Here is a 10,195-nt window from a genome sequence, read left to right as displayed (position 1 = left end):
AGGGACACGGCCAGCCCACAGCCTGAGGAGGGCTCGGATTCCCCATCTCAAAGGTCTTGTCTGTTCTTACATTATAGCATTGGCGGATCAATGTCCATGAAACCCACAATGGGACGGAAAGCCTCTAAATCAGTGTTCCAAAACAAATGCACCAAACCTCCAGGGCGGTGCCCCAAAGCAGTGCGGGACTGCCCCCCAAAATACACACAAACAATAAAATACTACTCATGGGATCCCCCCAGTACACACAAGCCACAAAGAGCCAGCCACTCGGGGGGATCCCCCAGATACACACAAACCACAAAGAGCCAGCCACTCGGTGGACCCCCCCAAATACACACAAACCACAAAGAGCCAGCCACTCAGGGGGATCCCCCCAAGATACACATAAACCATAAAGAGCCAGCCACTTGGAGAGATCTCCCAGATACACACAAAGAACCAGCCAGTCATGGGTAGATCATTATTGAGAAGCATGCAGTGGCAACAGGAGTATGGATATGATAACAGGACATCCATCCTTCCCAGAGAACAGCCAGAAAGGAGACAGGATGTCAAGTGAAATTGTTCCTACAGGGAAAGAACCTGATGGCTTTTCTTTGTAGTGATCACAGTGACACATTTAACTCTAACTCTGCAAAAAAAAAAAAAAGAAAGAAAAGAAAAAGAGAAACAGTCCGGGTGTGCATGAGAGAGAGAGAAAGAGAGAGGCTAAGAAAAAACACAAAGTGTGTTTGGGTTTTCATGTTGAGAACATTCTTAAAGGAGTATCTTCGCTGTTGACTCATCATTTCACTGCAAACATGCCTCTTGGAGAACATTCTCAACACGGAATCCACAAGGGTGCCGAAGCAGAAATGACTGTGTATAAACACAGGTCTGTGTGTGTGTGTCTGAGACCACTATATGGTTTTTATGTATGGCTTCATTCAAACTGTAGGCGGCAAAGGAAACTACATGTTGAATGACAGCTTCCATGGTGGGGCAGCTTAGGGGGGGATGAGGGGAAAAGGGGCAAAATGGTTGGAATATGAGAGTCCAAGAGGGGCTGTGCTGTGGGCAAGTGTGTGTGATGGGCAGCACGATTACTGGGACTTGAGTTCGTGGGGGGTGTGAACCCAGGGAAGCTCCCACTACCAGACTCAGAGCTGCGGAAAGGTGTGAACCACGGCACTAGGCATCCACTTTGTTGTAGGAGGCTCATTCTCATCACTAAAGAAACACCCCAAATGCATCATGTCTCCTCCCTCTGTCCCTCACCCATCCTTTCCCACTTGACCCAACAAATGCCCAAAGACCACAGAGGAAGCTGGAAACTCACTTCATTGCTTTTAGGATGCAGCCTGGTCCCATCCCACTCGTTCTGCCTCTCGAAATAGAACTGTCACGAGAGTAATTACACTAATACGGTTGGGAAAGCTGCAGCCTTCTTTTTTTTTACATCACAGACATTGTAAGGTGATTCGAGATTTCAGAGTCTAAGGTTACTGTGTAGAATTTCAAAGTTTCCTACAAGCCTGATACAAAATTTTCTGAAGGGAATTACACCTTAGCTATTGAATGCTTTCCAATATTATGAAAGAGTCACAGCAAAAAAAAATAGTACTTAAGTGATATTTTCAAATTATTGAGAAGGAAACTAGAGAATGGGGACTAAACCAATTCTTCACATTCCTAATGAAGATGACTTACAATAATATCTGAAATAAACTAAAGACTAGTAGTTTTTTTAAAATCATGGAACGTTACAAAGTTCTCTAACACTTCAAATGTGTGGTTTCTGAATAGGAAACCAAAATTACTTTTAGTTGTCAGTATGATGTTCAGTATTACTAAATGTGCTTAACAAACTTATCTTCTGTATTTGTACGATAATGTCTCCAAAAGTGAGGACATTATTAGGCAATTTCCTATTTCTAGCAAATAGAATTGTCCTTGAAAGATAAATTTATTCTGGAGTCGATGTTTTTTGGCTGAGGCTTATTTTCAAAAAGCGAAACCCGCAAGTAACTAAGGAAATGACATCCACTCATTACTGTAAATGTACATTAGCTATGCATTTGATCAACCGCTCCCTGAATATTAGACTGTAGCAATAAATAAACTTGAAACATAACTAGAAACAACTAGCTCCGCATTCATCTGGTGTGAAATGTTACACAGTTCAAAGCAACTCAGCAAAACCCCTCAGGCTCTGGAAACAAACTGCAAAAAACCAAACAACTAGAGATTAATGTACAGTTAATAAAACTTTCAAATTCAAGGAAAGGACCTAGGTTTCAAGTCATGAAAGCAGGGGATTAGGAAAACATAATATAAATTGGTAAATTTCCATTAGGCCTTCAAGTCCAGGGTTGACTTTAATACAAAGAGAGAAATAAAGTAGTATAGGTTAAAGCAATATAGAGATATTCTTAAGGCAGTACAGAGATACAACGTAGTACAGCGGTGTAGGTTAAAGTAGCAGTATACCAACCACTCATCAGCAATTGACTATAATTTTAAAATTCAAAGATTGTACTCCTAAAATTATAAAAATCTAATTACAGACATCTTATGACTGCCTTCCAACTCTTTATACAGAAACGCAAAGAATTATAAGCTGTTGTATGGATTATTTCCTGACTGACTTCAAATAAGATCGTATTTTATACTTGAAACAATACTGTAGACTATCTTTCCATACAGCTCACCCCTAAAATGGAAAGTTTAACATGAGCTTCATACAGGAAAAAAAAATCAAAATAAACAGAACACCTGACATGCAGGATAAATACTGGAACTGCTACACTTCAATGATTGTCAGTAAGATGAGTAAAATATATGCAACGGAACATGGCAGGAAATTCCCGTACCTTAGTTTAAAATTTTGTTTCACTATATACAGAAAAAAGTACTTGCTTGTGCCAGGAATCAGACACTTTTGCTCCTCTCTGGAATACCAGGCCGGCGAGTGGGAGACAATCTTTAACAGGTATGAGGTTTCTTCACTTTTGGCCAAGAGGAAGACTGAGAAATCCCACAGAAGACATAAAGATCATTTTTTACATTGTGTAAGTTAGAAGCCAAATCACATCAGAAAGGCCTTTTTTTTTTTTTTTTTTTTTGCATGTAACTTTCTTGGTTGACTGAAATCCAAAGAATATCACTTAATATCAGTATTAGTATAGCAGAGGAACCATTTTTTTCATTCATGTATTCAACAATTATTTACTAAACATCTACAAGGCACCCTGAATTGCTGGACTACCGTAGGGAGAGGCGTATGTTTCCTATACTCAAAGAGCTTACAAAGCATCTGCAAAAACAGACAGGATCCAGGTCAATACTTGACAAAGAATACATCCACAATAGTATGAAACTGTCAATGGGACCAGGGCGCGTGGAGCATGCTGTGGGCCTCCCTAGCTGGAGGCCCGGTGCAAGGAGAGGCTGGCTTGTGTGGAGGCCCAGAGGAAGATGAAACCAAAGCAAGGGTGAGGCAGGTGCAAGAAGGGCCTGAGGGACACGGAGGGTGCTAGGAGCCCTATAATAGAGGCCTGTCCAGCCGTGGTTCTGGAATTCCACCTTCCTTCCGATAGAAAGCCGTTGGAGAGCTCTAGTAGGGCCAGAGGCAGGATCAGGCCTGGGTGTTGAGAAGGTGCCTCTGGCTCCCAGTGGTGGGAAAGGCCTTGATGGATGCAGACCGATCACTGGAGGCCAGTGTGTTGCACACGTGGGAGATGAAGCCGGTTTAGCCCAAGGTGTGCCACATCCAGCTGGAGAAACAAGAGACAGCAAAGAAGCTGATGCAAGGGGCCTTTGGGGCTTTTTACATTTGAGAGCTTCGTGTATCAATGCAATCTCTTCCAAGACAATCCATGAGGCTTTTTGTTGTTGTGAATCCCCGTGGCTCGACAGCAGTGCCGCTAAGGAAATCGTGGGTATGACACAGGGGAGGCCACGGACAGACCTCGCTCGTCTTTATGTAACTAACTGAACAGGCTCCAGCCTCACTGCTCCCCTCCCTTAGAAGACAGGACAGGTGGGGAAATCAGGGGCCACTGTTTTTACTTACAAATTCTCTGTCCATAAGGAGGTCCACTAGAGGTGAGTAACAGCGTGGGTCTGCTGCAAGTGGGTGGAACCAACTGAGACCACTCCCCACATCCCAGGGCCCAAGGAGGTTCCCAGGAGCAGCCAGCAGAGCCCTCGGGGTTCCAACAGGAACGGTTTGCCAAGCACTGAATATCGGGTTGAACGTTCTAAATGTCTTCCCTGGAATGGACGTCAAGGTGGCAAACTAAGCATTTGGCTGGATTGTGTCTGTAATGTCTTCTTATAAATAGAACGCCTTGTTCCTTAAGTCTTTTCGCACGCTATCTTTTTTTTTTTAATATATTGAGGTATAGTTGATTTACAATGCTGTGTGAGTTTCAAGTGTACGGCAAAAGTGATTCAGTCATACATTATATATATTCTTTTTCAGATTCTTTTCCATTACAGGTTAGTGCAAGATATTGAATACAGTTCTCTGTGCTCTATAGCAGGTCCTTGTTGTTTACCTATTTTATATGTAGTAGTGTGTATCTGTTCATCCCAGCCTCCTAATTTATCCCTCCCCCCAACCCCTTCCCGTCTGGTAACCATACGTTTGTTTCCTGTGCCTGCGAGTCCATTCTGTTTTGTAAATAAGTCTGTCTGTATCATTTTTTTAGATGCCACAAAGAAGTGATATTTGTCTCTTATTTCACATGTCTCTTATTTCAAACGCTGAACAAAAGCATTGCTCTCGATTCTGAAGGCAGGCAGCGCTTGCCAGGGAGGACGCCAATGGGCTTTGTGAGTCTGGCACTCACGCGAAGATCCACAGACTCACAGCGCCTGAGTTAATCGTGCTGCAGGAAATCACGCAGAGACAAACACAGAAGGCAAGGTACCAGAACCCTCTCCCCATAAATCCCGACACGACTCCCTCACCTGTATTCAGGGCGGAGACCACTGTCACGTGAACCCTGTCCTCAGGTCAGACACAGCAGGAGCTGGGAAAGTTTGGAAGGGGGCATGGGAACTGTCACGGACACCCTCTGAATGCACCTCTTGGCAAGAACCTACTGTGTGCTCAATGGTATGTAAAGAAGCTACATGGAAAGGCAAGATGACAGCCTCCGCAGTTACTTTGTAACTAGCGCGTATAAAGAGATGGATTCATCATCTTTAGAGCCACGGGGATGACGCTGCACCGCACACAACCTACAACCACACTGTAGGGTGATCCACCAAAAGGGAACCAGAATATGCAGGGCCCCATGGTCAGCAGAAGCTCCCTGGAGGCAGGGACACACAACATATACCTCTAATGACTGGCCCTGTACAAAATTTTAAAGACAAAAATCAATGGAACTAAACCACTTCTTCAAACAGGAGAAGCAAAATAAAACGTCATACGTATTTCTCCCAAAAAACGTTTTTTGGAAACTACTCAACCTCACAAAATAGTCGAAAGAATAAAAACAAACCCAGGTATACGCCTTCACTTAGGACGGCTAACTGTTGACATTTTGCCACACTTGCTTGCTTGCTTTCTGTCTCTATGTGTACACATGTGTACACACACAGAGGTACCTAGGCATACATCATACATTTTTTCTACAGCAGAAGATTTTAAAGAATGAGGCATGTACTCGTATTTGTGTATCATGACATTTCAGAGGGAGCTGCATACAGGATGGAGCTTCACCCCCTAAGTAGTTTGGCCTGTGTCTCCTAGAGTAAGGATAGTTTTCCCCGACCTCGCTACCATGAAAACGATGAAGAGTAACACTGATTCAATCAACAAACCTCCTACACAGTCCCCAAAGAGTTGTACCACCTGGGTCTTTTTTCCAATCCAGAATCCATTCGAGATTCAGATACCCTTATGTTTCTTGGTCTTTTGAAATCTGGAACCATTCCCTCACCCCTGACTTTTCTTGGTTTTGCATGACACTGACTTTTGGCGGAAGTATCCAGGTTCAATTGTCTTAGACAATGTAGTACGTCTGGATTTGTCTATTTCCTCTTGTACAGATGCAGGTTGAACCTTTCTGGCAGGGATATTACACCGGTTTTTTGGTGCCCTTCTTGTTACCTCCTATAAGGAGGTACGTGACAGCAAGGTGCGCCCCACTCTTGGGGGTCTTGGTTAAGAGTACAGCCCGCAGATTGCTCTATCTTATGTCCCAATTTACTTCTTAACGAACCTTCTCTCCGTCATTTTCTCTCACACCAAGTCGGAGAGTGAGAAACAAACTGCTGGCAGGTCCCGTCAAAAAAAACGACGGGATCTCATAAAAAGCAGATTTCCTCCTGTTTTCTTTTTTTAGTTCATAAGAAAGCTTTAACATCCCTAAACTTTTTTTTTTTTTTCTGGATGGGAACGAATTAGAAATACCAGAGACAAGATCAAAGAATTTCCTTGATTATCATTAAAGTCTTCATCCACTTAAGGAAAGGGAAAGTTTTAGATATAAGAACCCCAAACTCCAGACGGTGAAATACATTAAAATACCCTGTGAGGACGCCTTTATGCTGGTAAGATACAACGGATATTGTTACCAGGCATTTAGGAACAGATATTTTAGTCCCCACTGAAAGACTCCCCCTTTGCATCGACTGTTAAAAAAGGATAATGCATGCTGTATTAATTTATCATGAATGAATCATGACTCTTTTGCAGCTGCTTCCTTTTAATTAGCTACTGACTCTGTCCATGTTTTCCTGAGCTCTTCTAGCTGGGTCCAAAGAATGTCAATCTCCCTCTAGACTAAAACAATCCCCAAAATATATTACTCGAAGCATTTCCCTGCAATACAGTCTTGCAGCGGAATAATAATAAGACTCTACTTAGCAGATGCTTAAGGCTTTGAAAGCTGGGTCGCAAATCAAAGCCAGCTCCTGCATTAACAAGAACTTTAGAAAATATTCCTTAAAACCCCCAAAAGTTTGTTTCTGAAAGAGAAAAGGAACACACGATCCTTTTGAAGAATAGAAATTACAGAAATCACAATAGAAGATGAACCTCTTAAGCTGCTCAGCGTTGAGTGAACCCAAGCCACGGCTCTAAGCCTCTGTGGATGTTTGCTTCAGGATGAGAACCCTATGCTTCTGTGTTTAAATTTAACAGAAAAAAAAAAATCATAAAAGGTGATTGTCTTTTTTCTCTCTTTAATTTGTATTCTGACTCTAATCCCTCAAAGTAAAAGACCATTGAATATTCTAAGAAGAAAAAGAGGATTAAGTTAAATCTCTTGTTGTATGCGTCAGGGTTTCTTCATGTGGCACCTGTGACGTTTGAGGCTAGGGTAGCACTCGGCTGAGTGCTGTCTGTGTATTGCGGGATGGTTGAGCAATATCCCTGGCTTCCACCCCCTGGATGCCAGGAGCCAAGCCCCTCCAAAGTTATGAGACCCAAAATGCCTCTAGAATTTGCCAACCTCCCCCGGAGGGCAAAGCCGCCCTGTGGCGGGAGAAGGGCTGTCGTCGGTAACGCCAGAGCCCCAAGCTGCATTGTGAAGATGGTTACATCTGTCTGCACCCCATCACCTTGGCTGGCAGGGTCATCCAGGTACTTAACCTACTTCTCCCAAACAAAGGGCATCCTTTACTTCGCATAACTGCCCTGGGAACCTGTCCTGTGCATCTCCATTGTACAGAGAAAACCCGGGTGCAGGAAGGTTAATCCACTTGCTGAGAACGAGACCAGCAGGTAGGGAGCTGGGATCCAAAGCCTGGGTCTCCCTGACTCCACACGGTTCCAGCTCTGGGAGCCTTTGCGTACCAACGCGAACCATATCTTGTCTGACAGCATTCCCGTGCCCATTCCTCCGAGCCTGCTGCTGGTGGTGGTGATGGGGACACTGAATGCCCTGCAGTGCCCCCCTGACATCATAATGGCAGAGTGTCATCAAGATGCAGCCTCTGTCTGAGAGGAGGGTGTATAGCAGTGAATGTCACCTGCAAGGTCTTTGAAAGCTGCTTCCTTCATCCTGTCCCCATCAATATCACACACACACACACACACACACACACACACACACACACACACAGACACTCACCTGAACCAGGGGCAGCCTGCAGGAAGAAAGCTTGTGCTGTGCCTTGGGTGATGAGGCCAACACACATTTAGAAAACTCCACCCCTAAATTCTCTGAGACACGCTATTGTTACTGCTGACGAGTGTACACGCCCTCATGGGCCCAGGACAGCTCTTCTGCAGGAAAACGTGTTTGTCCCCGTTCCTTCTCCCCTTTAACAAAGTGACCTTTTGTCGGGAAGTCGTGTCTGAAGGAAAAGGAGAGCTGGGGCAGCTCCAAATTGATGTCACCCCTGCAATATGGTAATGTCCCGAAACACCGTTATCAAGGGCACCAAGTGCCCACAGGACGCAGACAACGCACGCGGTCAGGGCGAGGAGAGCATCTTGTGAATAGGCCATGATTTTTCCAGAGCCAAAGTACCCGTCCACGCGCTTCTTGTACTTACAGTGACAACAATTTCAGACGTTCTTGGGCGACTGTCCTCCAGACCTTATGTTACCGAGACCACCGTGAGCAGGAACGGGGACGGTGAGTGCCTCTCAGCAGACAGAAACAGGGGGCCCCAGGCTCATCCTGTGAATTCATCCAAAAGAAGAAGACTCGGACACCGAATAACCACATTCTGAAACACTTCAATGAAACGAGCTATTTCTGGCCTAGGGGATTCCTCCTCCTGCGGTTTTCTTCTTTCCACGCTCCGCCCAACTCCTACTCACCCACAGGTGTCAGCTGAGTGGCCACCACCTCAGAGAAGCCCCCTGTGATTTATACAATCTTTATAAAGCATTTGCCCCACGGCTGACAAATCCTAGCACTGTTTTTTCTTCCCCCCTCGATAGCAGTTGTCACTATTTGCAATGGTCTATTTATTTGGTTTCATTTTATTTGGTATCTGTCCTTCCCACAGGCTCTAAGAGTCAACAGGTCAGGGCTATTTCTTTGTCATAGCAAGCTCTCGCTAAATAGTTTCCCAACAGAGCTGGGGTCACAGACTACGGGGCAGGGGACTGTGCCCCCATCCGTTTTTGGAGCCAAGTAAGAATGTTTTCACATTTTTAAACTGTTGAAAAAAGGACATTTTTGTGACACATGAAAAGTCCATGAAATTCATATTTCAGGGCCCATAAGCAAAGTCCACAAATACTGGAACACCCGTTCATTTACTTATTACCTGCTTGCCCCTATACTACAAAGTCCGAGTGGAGTAGTTGCGACAAAGATTCTTTGGCTTGAAAAGCTGAAAATGTTTTACTATCTGGCCCTTTACAGAAAACGTTTTGCGATCTCTGGTATAGAGCCCCACCCACGAATTGAAAATGAGCTCAAAAAAAGCCAACTCAATGCCCTTCAACCTCAAGTACATATATACATATTTTTTCAAATTGTTGACATTTAGACAAAAACTAGCATGTCCCATGCAGCAATTTATTGTGTAAATCTATTGTTTATCCTTTTAAAATAGGAAGCATAATCTCACTTGGTAAATAATATTCACAAGGGGCTTCCCTGGTGGCGCAGTGGTTGAGAGTCTGCCTGCCGATGCAGGGGACACGGGTTCGTGCCCCGGTCTGGGAAGATCCCACGTGCCTCGGAGCGGCTGGGCCCGTGAGCCATGGCCACTGGGCCTGCGTGTCCGGAGCCTGTGCTCCGCAACAGGAGAGGCCACAACAGTGAGAGACCCACAAACCACACACACACACAAAATAATAATAATAATAATCACAACAGAATGCCACGTTAGAGAAAAATTACTATTTCATAGATTTTTGTCAGTCTAAGTCTTGCTTTATTGAAGTTCAGCTCCCAGCAACAATTTCTTGGGTTCAATCAGTACCCCAGAAATACTTCCCCCCCAGAGATGGCATTTGAAACTGTCATCAACCTTCCGGCATGACTTTCCATCTTAGGTTCTATTGAAAACAAATGGTGTAAAAAAAAGTTCATTTGTTCCATTTAAAAAATCAGATTCCACATATAAGTGAATGAACTTTTTTACAAAACAGAAACAGATTTGCAGATCTCGAAATCCAATCTATGGTTACCAAAGGGGAAACACGGGGGGGAACTGATAAATTAGGAGTTTGGGATTGACATACACACACTACTATGTATAAAATAGATAACTAAGAAGGACTTAC

The sequence above is a fragment of the Lipotes vexillifer genome, unplaced genomic scaffold, assembly GCF_000442215.2.
Source record: "Lipotes vexillifer unplaced genomic scaffold, Lipotes_vexillifer_v1.1 scaffold14, whole genome shotgun sequence".
NCBI lineage: Eukaryota > Metazoa > Chordata > Mammalia > Artiodactyla > Lipotidae > Lipotes > Lipotes vexillifer.
The sequence above is the reverse complement of the archived record's forward strand: the minus strand, read 5'-3'. Positions refer to the sequence as shown.